Below are 12,244 nucleotides of genomic sequence, written 5' to 3'. Positions count from 1 at the left end.
CAGTGGTAGGAGGAGCTGGCAGACTCAAGGAGGTGAGGGCTCCGTGGTACAGAGGTTTCCAAAGGCCAGAAGGGCGGGTAGGAGTGGAGAACCAAGGACCAGGTAGAGGAAGAAGTTTAGAAAGGAGCAGAGGAGCGAGAGCCTGCTGGCTAGAAATGGCCAGGGCAAATGGAAGAGCGGCTGGAGAGTGACGTGAAGGCCACCGGACATCTTGCAGATGGGCCTAGCGTTATGCACTTCCAAGGATCAAGAAGCTCTTCTAGGTTGTCTCTCCCAGAGCATATGATTCAGTCCCATTTAAGAAACATTCACTGAGGGCTAGTCTGCGCTAGGACCGTGCTATGAGCTGAAAACACAAAGGTGACCCTCACAGAGATCCTGTTGTGGGGAGGAAAAAGACAAGAAATACGCAGTTACTGACACACTCAGCAACGCAGATGAACCCGAAAAGCAAAGTGAACAAAGCTTGTCACAGGAGTCTATATACGATAGGATTCCATTTACACGAAATTCTAGATAGAGCGAAACTCTAGTGACAGAAAAGTAGCTCAGTGGTGGAAAGGAGCTGGGATTGGGAGGAGGGACTGTAGCAAAGGGACAGGAGGGAACTTTGGGGGGTAACGGAGATGTTTTGCATCCTGACTGGGGGCAGTTACATGACCCTGTGTGTGTGAAGACCCATCACACTGTGCACTTAAAGTTGGTGAGTGACTGTATTTAAATTATACTGCAATAAAGCTGAGCAAAAATACATAAATAAACAAAAAATTATGCGCCAGAACGTTAAGGCTCAAGATAGGGAAAACTGTGCTCAGTAGGAACCAAGAGGAGGTGGAGGGGGCAGTGAGGGAGGGCTTCCAGGAGGAGGTGATGCCTGAGATAAGACCTTAAGGATGGAGGTGGAGGGCAAGGCGTTTCCATGGAAGAAGGACTTTCATATGGTAGCAGGTGAGGACTGAAAAAAGTTCAGTATGCCTCAAACACAGAATGCAAAGTAGGGCTATCAAGTAATGAGAGTAGAGAAAATCAAGGTCCAAAATACAAACCTCATGACCATTGGGAGTACTGGGTTGAATAAACCCCACCTGCACCTGCAAAGCCCCACAAGAGGGAAACTGCAAGCAAGACAGGACTGGGAATTGCTCATCTGCCCTCGGCCGCCCCACAGACAGGGGTTCCTTCCCCTGTCCTTCCGGAAATTCATTCCTGCTCCCTTCACGTGGGAACGTCCCTCCCCACCAGGCAACAGCCTCTGAAGTGGGCCATCCCCCCGCCCCCCCAGTCCCTGCCCACTGCCCACATCTATCTGCAAGCTTGCTGGCCCCAGTGGATCCCTCCGGCCTGGATTCCATGTGGCCACTGCCCCCTGGTGGCTGGAGCCATACATTACTGAGGATGAAGGGACAGTGTCAAGGCCAGGGCCTAGTCTCTGCCCCACCAGAGCCCAGTCCAGACCACCCCCATCAATGTTCCCCCTTGCAGATGGCCTCCTCCTTGCTACAGCCAATAGGCGCTTTTCAGTCCTATGGGACTTGCCTTCTCTGCAGCACACGGTCACAACCATCTTTTAAAAATCCTCTTTACATCTAAGAAAGTTCACTCCTCTGGTTCTCCTGCTGTCTCGGCTGCTCTCCCAGAGTGAATCATCCCTACCCCAAACTGTCTTCTCTCTGCTGGTAACCCGAAATTTGTCTCCAGCTTATCCCTCTCTCCTAAGCTTCAGACCTGATATCCAGCCACCTCCTGGAGGTCCCAAAGGCACCTCAGAATCAACAAGTCTAACCTGAAATGCCTCTTCCCCATCGTGCCCCCCCAACACACACACACACACACACACACACACACACACACACACACTTGAGATCCCTCCCCCCATAGTAGAAACTTCATCCGATCTAGCAATGAAGTCAAGAAAAATGGCCCCCAGCCTGACAGCCTCTTCCTCACATTCATATCCAAATCGGGCTTGAAATCGAATTCAGTTCATTTCCCGCCTTAATATTAAGATGAAATGGTGGGGAGGGATAGATTGGGAGTTTGAGACTGACATGTACACACTGCTATATTTAAAATAGATAACCAACAAGGACCTACTGTATAGCACAGGGAACCCTGCTCAGTATTCTGTAATAACCTGAATGGGAAAAGAATTTGAAAAAGAATAGATACATGTATATGTATAGCTGAATCACTGTGCTGTACACCTGAAACTAACACAATATTGTTAATCAACTCTACTCCAATATAAAATAAAAATTTAAAAATAAATAAAATGTAGAAACCAACTGAAAAAAACAACAAAATTATTTTTTTAAAAAGATGAACCATATGAAAATTACCAATCGTCAATCAGCTTTTTTTTTTTTTTTTACAAAAGAGCAGTTTCAAAGAATTCAACCTAATATTTCTCAAATGCGTCTCCTCTTCTCTTCCCTGCCCCCAGTGTCCTGGTTCAGGCCTCCACACCTCCTGCTTGGCCCGATGCACCTGCTTCCTACCTCGCCTCCCAGTTTCCAGTCTGGCCACTGGGGTGATTGTTCCACAACATGCCTCTGATGAAGTCCCTGCTTCAAACTCTTTCAGGGCTCCCTGCTGCCAACAGGACAAAAGCCAAACCCCTTAACCAGCTTTTCAGGCCCTTTGCAATATCTGGCTCCCCTCCCCCTCCAGTCCCTGCCCACCATGCATCTTATCCTCCGACCACACCGGACCACCACTACTTCCTTGAATCCGCCTCCTCTTACCTCCTGGCCTTGGTACATGCAGTTCCCTATAACTAGAATGTCCTTCCCACTCTTCTCCCCCTGGCTAACCTATTAGACTTCAAGAACCAGCTCTCAGAGGCAGGGGTGGGCATGTTTTGTGACCCCCGCCTGCCGGATCCCCTCCTCTTCAGCCCAAATCCAGAGGAGAGGAAAAGGGGCGTAGATGGAGTAAGGGAAGCGGGCAGGAGAGAGCCGGGGTCAGGAGAAGGACGGTCCCTTTGGGGGAGGGGCACGTGTACCCGAGTGTTTATGCGTGTGTGTGTGTGTGTGTGTGTGTGTGTGTGTGTGTGTGTCTGGGCCTGGTGCAGGCTGCACGTTTGCTGGCTGTCTCTGTGTACCTGCGAGCGTGTGCCTGTTTGTCCCGTGGAGTCAGCGCTCAGTTCTGTGCCTGCAAGGTGTACAGTTAAGCTGGAGATTGCCCAGGTTGGGGCCAAGTACCAGGAAGCTCAAGGCCCAGGCCTCCTGGTCGTCCTTTTTGCCCTGGCGCGTGCAAACCCGCCTGCCAACGTGACTTGGATCGACCAGGATGGGCCGGTGACTGTCAATGCCTCTGACTTCCTGGTGCTGGATGCCCAGAACTACCCGTGGCTCACCAAACACGCCGTGCAGCTGCAGCTCCGCAGCCTGACACACAGCCTCTCCTCGGTGGCCACCAACGACGTGGGTGTCACCAGCGCCTCGCTTCCGGCTGCAGGCCCTTCCCGGCACCCATCCCTGATCCCTAGTGGCTCCAACAACCTGAAATTCAACAACGTGCACCTGCCGCGGGAGAACATGTCCCTCCCGTCCCACCTGCAGCTCAGTGACCTCACTCCAGACTCCAGAGGGAAACCAGCGGACCAGCAGATGGCTCAGGACAACAGCCAGACAGAGTTTCTGGATCCAGAGCCCGGCGGCCTCCTCACCAGCCGAGGTTTCATCCATCTCCCAATGCTGGGCTACATTTATCGGGTGTCCAGTGTGAGCAGTGATGAGATCTGGCTCTGAGCTGAGGCCAAGACAGAGGGTTCCTTCTTGGGCCCTGGGCACCCTCCCGGTCCTCCTCCAAGGCCTGGCCACATTGCCAACGGGAAGAGGCCATGCCACTGCCACTCTTGCTTGTCCTCTGGGTCACTGGTATCCTTGGCAAGGCTGCCAGCTGGACCTAAGCCCTTGTTCCAACTCTGGTTGAGGGCCTGCATGATTGCCTGTGCCCAGGCGGATGGGGCTCTCTGTCCAGGTGTGCCTGGAGGTCATCCAGCGTCTAAGCATGGCATGGCCTGTCGGCTTGGGGCAGCTCTGTGCCCTACACCGGTACTCCTCAGCACCAGGGGCATGCCTGGTTGGGAGGGCCCTGCACGTCCTGGATCTCCTTCCCATGCTATGCAGCTTTGTTCCCTCAGGGAAAATTTAGGACCCTGCTAGCTGTAGAGAACCAACCTGCCCCTGGCACAGGAACTCACCTCTGGCCCAGCAGCGCTGGCCAAGCACAAACCAGTACCCTTTGCTGCGTACCTCTCTGCCCCAGCCCCCCTTGGGCATCATAGGTTATACATTGGACCTTCTCCACTTCTTCACTTGGCATTAGACTTCCCCTCTGGCCTGGGCCCTGGTGGTGCCAGCGCCTGGTGTTAGCACAAGAAAGGGGAAGAATGGGAGGTGAGAAGTCTGGTGCGTCCAGGCCTGCATGCAGCTATGCCTTGTTTTCTTACAGTGTTAGCACTTTCAGGACGTCTTCCGGGGAGGGGGTGAGCGAGGGCCCCAGGGCCCCGTCTGGGGCTTCCCCAAGTCTGGCCTTTTCATGATTCACTGTGAGTGCCCTGAGCCCTCGAGGTTGACGGGTTCCCGCTCAAAGTATCCACCCCGCTATGGGACCCCAGCCCTGACTACCCCATCAGCAGGAAGCTGTTCTTCCTGTCCCATCCTCTGTTCTTTAGGGGATGGCCATAGTGGCACATAACTTGACAGTGCTGGAAACCTTAGGGGGACATGGAAAAAGCAGGGAGGTCACAACCCAAAACAACCCGAGAACACTTTTGAAAAGCAACGTGGAAAAGACTGCAAATTAACAGAGTGCAAAGTGTATTTTTCCCTTCTTGATATCTTGTTTTGTAATTTTTCTCACGTCACTGCCAAGGACAGTGCTGAGCATGTGGTAGATTCTCAATAAACTTGACTGAGTGAAAAAAAAAAAAAAAGAACCAGCTCCCATACCCTATGCTACTGTAAATCTCCAGTTTATACATTCATCCATTCCATACACAAGCTGAGGTACCTACATAAGTGTGAATTCCATGGAAGGTGCTGGGAATGCAAAGCAGGAGAGGATATAACTCCTGCTGTCAAGAGCTCAAATTCTCTTGAGTTTTCAAGGGGAAATCATTCTCCCGAAATTGCAGGGGGCATTAAACTCAGAGAGGACAGTATGAACAGAAAATAACGGACACATGAGGAAGAGCAGGGTGTGTGCAGACAGGCGGGCGGGTTGCTAGAGCACAAGCTGTGAGAGAAAGATGCTGCTGGAGAGGCTGGATGGGGCCCAGTCATTAAGCATCTTTTGATCTCAGAGGCCATGGGAGTTTCATCAAGGGCAGTTTTGCATTTTTGAGTGGGGGCCAGAAAAATCAGGAAGCTGTTGCAATAGCCTAGGCAAGAGGTACTAAAAGCTAGTATTACGATGTTGGTATCAGGGACACAGAGGAGGGCACAGGCTGGAAAAACCTTGAGGAAAATCCAGTCAGCAAGGCTTTACATTTGGATATGAGGGTAAGGGAGAGAGTGGTGTCAAGGGCACGCTCCTCAGCTGGATGCCAGGGTAGGTGGAGGTCCCATTTGCTGAGCTGGGAGAAAATAGGAGGTAGCACAGAACTTATTCAATGAAGTTCTTTTTTTTGTTGTTGTGTTTGTTTGTTTTTGGCTGCGCTATGAGGCTTGCGGGATCCTAGTTCCCCAACCAGGGACTGAACCTGGGCCCTCAGCAGTGAAAGCAAAGAGTCCTAATCACTGGACTGCCAGGGAATTCCCCAGTGAAGTTTTTACGGAACTTTTCTTTTTAATATAAATTTATTTATTTATTTTTGGCTGCATTGGGTCTTTGTTGCTGCACGTGGGCTTTCTCTAGTTGCAGCGAGCGGGGGCTATTCTTCATTGTGGAGCGCAGGCTTCTCACTGCAGTGGCTTCTCGTTGCAGAGCACGGGCTCTATGCGTGTGGGCTTCAGTAGTTGTGGCACGCGGGCTCAGTAATTGTGGCTCACGGGCTCTACAGCGCAGGCTCAGTAGTTGTGGCACGCAGGCTTAGTTGCTCCACGGCGTGTGGGATCTTCCCAGACCAGGGCTCAAACCCGTGTCCCCTGCTTTGGCAGGCGGATTCTTAACCACTGCACCACCAGGCAAGTCCCTTTATGGAACTTCTTATGTCTGCAGTGCTCATGGGACATGCCCTGGGTCCAAGAGTTTATATTGGCTCTGCAGTCAATATTTGGACATATTTACGTGCAGTATCACGGAGACAGGTCTGCACTGAAGATTTGGGCATCATAAGTATACAGGTGATAGCTAAAATCATGAGGGTGGAGGACATCTCTCACGAAGAATATGAAGAATGAGAGAGCTATGGGCCAAGGAAGGAGCACAGGGGAAGAGCCACATTTCAAAGGCAGGGCAGAGTAAGAGGAGCCCCTACAAGGACCAGAGAAGCTGTCAGGGAGGAAGGAGAACCATGAATGTGCTGTGTTATGGAAGCCGAGGTAGGCAGCCCCTACAAGGCCCCCGGTGACCCTGCCTCCTGATACTCATGTGCTTGTGTGATTCCTTCCCCATTGTGGGCTGGACCTAGTGACTCACTTCTAATAAATAGAATATGGCAGAAGTGATGGGATGTCACTTCCAAGATTAGGTTATAAAAAGGACCACACTGGGAATTCCCTGGCAATCCAGTGGTTAGGACTCCATGCTCTCACTGCCGAGGGCCCAGGGTTCAACCCCTGGTTGGGGAAGTAAGATCCTGCAAGCCAAAAAAAACCAAACCAAAACGAAAAACACCACAGCTTCCTTGCCTGTGTAGTGCATGTCTTTCTTTTTCCCCATCTCTCCTGTCTCTCTCCTTCCTCCCTCTCTCTCTCCCTCCCTCTCTCTCTCTCTCTCTCTCCCTCTACTGGATCACTCACCCTGGGGGAAACTAGGTCATGCTATCCATCCACACACACACACAACCCAAGCCTTCAGAAGAGACAACCCCTCAGCTAGGCTGCTCATGGATTTCTGACCTGCAGAAACTATGAGATAATAAATGTTCGTTATTTTAAGATGTTAAGTCTTGGGTTGATTTGTTATGCAGAAGCCAAGGGAGGAAAGATTTTCAAAAGAGAGGCACTGGTCAATGGAGTTAAAAACTGCAGATAAAGACTGAAAAATGTCCTTGGATTTGGCAAGAGAAGGTCATTAACAAGCTCGGTGCAAATGGTTTCGGTGAGTTGAGGACTCGGATGGGAGATGAAGGCTGGGGCTGACTGACGAGCAGGAGTGCACGGACATCTATTGTTTCTGCCTGCCCAGAAGCCATTTCCCCACCGTCTATGACAGCTCCCTGATTTTTCTCTGAGTAACCACCCATGGCCTACCAGATACATACGATTCCATGAGACTCTGTCCGCCAGGGTGCCCAGCTGTCCACAGGCCAAAGGGAGGTCACATGACTCAAACCGCACCAATCAGAAGCTCTCCCTGGAATTTGAATTGTGAGCTTACGTGACAGGACGCCTGAACCTGGTTGGAGCTGATTCATGCAGCAGCCAGGGCCCTGAGGAAACCGCCATTCCTTCCTGCTCTCTCGATTCCCGCCCCTGCCCTGGCTCCAGTCTTTTCTGAAGCCGGGTTCTTCGGTCTTTCCTTCCACTGTGTGTGCCACCTTTATTTCCTTCTAATAAATTCCTTGCTTGCTTAAGTTAGCAAGTCCGTCTCTGTTGCTTGCAGCCAAAGAACCCTAATTCATACTTATTTTCAAGAATTTTGGGTGGGATGAGGAGAAAGACAAAGGGCAGGCACTAGAGGGGGCACAGAGTAAAGGGAGGTAGAGGTTTTTTGTTCTTGTTTTTGTTTTTTTATTTAGGCTGCACCGGGTCTTAGTTGCAGCACGCGGTATCTTTAGTTGCAGCGTGTGGGATCTAGTTCCCCGACCAGGGATGGAACCCAGGGCTCCTGTATTGGGAGCCCAGAGCCTTACCCACTGGACCACCAGCAAAGTCCTTGTTAGTTGTTAAAGTGGTAGAAATTTGCATATATTTATAGGCTAAGAAGAAGGAGCGAGAAGGAAGCACTGTTGAAACAGAGAAGGGAAGAATGAAGGAGTAATACTCTGGGAGTCATAATGATAGGCGATGCATGGGTGGAGAGGTTGGACTAGAAAAGAGCCTGGAGAAGGGAAGTGAAGGTGGGTGTGAATTCCTATAGGTGTGTATAGGAAGCTGAAAGAAAGGAATGACTGACTAGCCTTAGTTTTATTTGTTGAGAATGAAAGGGTAGGGTTGGGGGATGTTCATGGGAGCGTGGTGACTGACAGGGGGTTGACCAAGAAGTCGGAGTGGCACCTGTATGTACCACTTTGCCACCATTCTTCTCTGAGCCAATCTCAGCCACCTGAACCAGGGTTAGGGATGTGCTGATAGATGAGGCAGAGGCCAGGGTGTACAGGAACCCAGAGCGCGCTGCCCATTTTCCATTTGCCCTCCAGGCCCACCTCCACCCTTCTCTGCCCGTATGAACAGCATCATCCAGGCTGCCTTGCCCTCTGACTTCTAACTGGGTCATTCTGGATATGTTACCTCCTACTCCCAGCTCTGGATCAGTACCGTGGTTTGTTTGTTTGTTTCTTGGCCATGCCACGTGGCTTGCAGGATCTTAGTTCCCCAACTAGGGATCGAACCTGGGCCCCTGGCAGTGGAAGCACGGAATCCTAACCACTGGACCACCAAGGAATTCCCACTACCATGGTTTTTTGTCCCTTTTCTTTTTTGGCGGGGGTGGGGGGAGGGGTGGAGGTGAGCCACGTGGCACGTGGATCTTAGTTCCCTGACCAGGGACAAAACCTGCGCTCCCTGCATTGGACGCGCAGAGTCTTAACCACTGGACCGCCAGGGAAGTCAGAGTACCGTAGTTCTGAGAGTGGCTGCACCCTCCACAACGCTGACGCTGCTCAGGTATGTTCCACGGTCTCACCGGGCTCCAGTAATATCATTTCCTCTCCTGACCCCTGCAGACCTCAGAGTGGTCCCAACTTCCCGCTGCCTTCACCTCCCTTGTTGGTTCTCTCAACCTGGCCCACACTCTGCAAAAAGTCCCTTCATTAAATGATCTTTGAAATCCCAGCTGTGGCGCCCTCTGTTTCCCGCTGGGACCCTGACTACTAGAGAGCTAGCCAGAGAGATCAGATGGTCCAATGTGAGGCTCTGGCTGGGCAGGGAAGGTAGAGGAGCCAGGAGGGGTCTGGCCAACTGGCAGAAAACAGAGGGGTCAAGGGAGTGGAGCTCTCTCTATGAGCTGATGCTACAGGTGTGATGGCAGCGGAGGCCTGCCAGGCCTGGAAGGAAGGTGCTGGGATCAGAGCAGAGGATACTGGATTTTGAACATGGAAGATAGTACTGGGTTGTGGTTAAAACCAGGGATTTTTAATTTGGGACCCAGAGAGTGCTCTGTTACAATCTTGGCTTTGCCACTTTACTAAATGTGTCACCCAGGGAAGTGACTTCACCTTCCTGAGTGTGTATCCTCATCTTTAAACTACCAACCCTACAGGTTTTGGGGACGGGTAAACATGTAAACCGTTAGCACAGTGCCTGGCATGTGGTATAAGTGCTCAGTAAATGTTCACTGTGTGCACTGCCCTTCCGGGTCATGACTAAGTGTGGTCATGGGAGTGGACGGCTGGTGTGGGAGGAAGGTCACCAAGGATGAGGTGGAAAGAGACTGAGACGCTCGATAACTAGAAGGATGGGTCACCACACGGAGGTTAAGTATCCCAGCAGAACGGCAGGGGCTGGGGTGGACAGGAAGTCTGTGAGGATGTGCTAGTCTTCAGGAATGAGGGGGAGTAGGCAAGGAGTCAACAGATGTCAATGAGGAGGTGGAACAGAGGGTGATAGAACCTGAGGACCTAAGGCTCAAGGAAGCCTGCGTTCTGTGAAGCCAGATTAGAGTTGGTGTCTGCCTCATCTGAGTTCCCACAGCCCCTCGTACGTCCCTTTGAGATGCCCTCAGTGATCACATCCCCCACAAAGCCAGAGCATGGCAAGAGAGGGATTGGATCTGACCCATCCTCTAGTAGCTAGAAGTATACATTGGCAAATGATTGTTGAATGATTTGGGGGTGAGGGAAGGAGAAAAGTCATGGGTAACATTCAGTAAAGGGGCAGAGCCAGGATTGTAACACGGGACTCTCTGGGCCCCAAATTAAAAATCCCTGGTTTTACAGAAACAGACTCATAGACATAGAGAACAGACTTGTGGTTGCTAAGGGGGGGTCGGTGGGAGAGGGGAGGATTGGGAGTTTTGGGTTAGCAGATAAAATTATTATGTATAGAATGGATAAACAACAAGGCCCTACTGTATGGAATATGGAACTACATTCAACATCCTGTGATAAACTATAATGGAAAAGAATATAAAAAAGAATGTATAACTGTTGCCATACAGCAGAAATTAACACAACATTGTAAATCAACTGTACTTCAATTAAAAAAATAAATAAAATTTTAAAATCCCTGGTTTAAACCACAACCCAGTACTGTCTTCCATGTTCAAAATCCAGTATCCTGTGCTCTGACCCCAGAACCTGACATCCAGGGCTGGCAGGCCTCCGCTGCCATCACACCTGTAGCATCAGCTCATAGAGAGAGCTCCACTCCCTTCATCCTTCTGTTTTCTGCCAGTTTGGCCAGACCCCTTCCTGGCTCCTCTCCCTTCCCTGCCCAACCAGAGCCTCATATTGGACCATCTTATTTACCCTTGACTTTGTTCCATTTATCTCTGCATACTCTTTACTTTTAATAACTTAATGCTTAAAAATAAAAGCAACCTCTTACTCAGTTTAAACAAATGTTTCCTGAGACCTTTCATACATGGTATTCCACCTGTCTGGAATACCCTTGCCCATTCTATCCACCCAAAGACCTCCTACTCCTCATTCAAGAATGAGCAGAAATCAATCATGAGGGAGAAGAAAGAGAAACCACAATGGTATCCTACCACAAAATTAAAAGTGTCTGACAATACCAGGTATTGGCAAGGATGTGAGGCAAAGAGAACTCTCACTCAGGGCTGGTGGGACAGTAAATCGGTACAAACAGTTTAGAAAAGAAATTTGTCAGTGTAGTAGGCTGAAAGACGTCCCCCAGGGAAATTCCCCTGCAGTGGTTAGGACTTTGCCCTTTCACTGCAGGGGGCACAGGTTCAAACCCTGGTCAGGGAACTGAGATCTCGCAAGCCATGCAGCACAGCCAAAAAAAAAAAAAAAAAAAAGTCCATGTTGTAATGCCTGGAATCCGTGAATGTTATTTTATGTGACAGAAAGAACTCTGCAGACGTGATGAAAGACTCTGAGATGAGGAGACTACTCTGGGTTATTCGAGTGAGCCCTAAGTGCAATCACAAGCATCCTGATAAGAGACAGGCAAAGGGAGATTTGACACTGACAGAGAGGAGGCAATGTAACTACAGAGGCAGAAATTGGAGTAATGCAGCCACAGACCAAGGGATACTGGCAGCCACCAGAAGCCAGAGTAGGCAAGGAACAGACTCTCACGTGGAGCCTCCAAGGGGAGTACGGGCCTGCCAACACCTTGTCTTCGGCCTAGTGAAACTAATTTTAGACTTCTGGACTCCAGAACTGTGAGAGAATACATTTATGCTGTGTTAATCCACTAGGTTTGTGGTAATTTGTTACAGCACTCATAGGAAACTAATTAGGCAGTATTGACCAAACCTGAACATACTCTTGCCCATGTCCAGGAATTCTCCAATTCTCCTTCCAGGTATATCCCAACAGAAATGTAAGCATTGGGCTTCCCTGGTGGCGCAGTGGACAAGAATCTGCCTGCCAATGCAGGGTACACATGTTCGATCCCTGGTCCGGGAAGATCCCACATGCCATGGAGCAACTAAGCCCGTGCACCACAACTACTGAGCCTACGCTCCAGAGCCCACGAGCCACAACTACTGAAGCCCGCGTGCCTAGAGCTCGTGCTCCGCAACAAGAGAAGCCACCGCAATGAGAAGCCCGCGCACCGCAATGAAGAGAAGCCCCTGCTCGCCGCAACTAGAGAAAGCCCACGCACAAAGACCCAACGCAACCAAAAATAAATTAAAAAAAAAAAAGCATTTGTTCACACACACACCACACCACACACACACACACACACACACACAAACGTAAGAATGTTCACAGCAGCATTATACAGTACAGCTCCAAACTAACAACCCAATGTCCATCAACAGTGCAATGCATGAA

At 50.3% G+C, this 12,244-nt stretch overlaps 1 pseudogene; it reads left to right on the top strand.

Annotated features, from left to right (window-relative positions):
- The first annotated feature begins 893 nt into the window (after positions 1 to 893).
- LOC114903243 lies at positions 894 to 3,925 on the top strand (annotated as a pseudogene).
- Positions 3,926 to 12,244: the final 8,319 nt, after the last annotated feature.

Source organism: Monodon monoceros, unplaced genomic scaffold (assembly GCF_005190385.1).
Source record: "Monodon monoceros isolate NGI ecotype Baffin Bay Population unplaced genomic scaffold, NGI_Narwhal_1 Super_Scaffold_10, whole genome shotgun sequence".
Lineage (NCBI taxonomy): Eukaryota > Metazoa > Chordata > Mammalia > Artiodactyla > Monodontidae > Monodon > Monodon monoceros.
The sequence above is the reverse complement of the archived record's forward strand: the minus strand, read 5'-3'. Positions and strand labels throughout refer to the sequence as shown.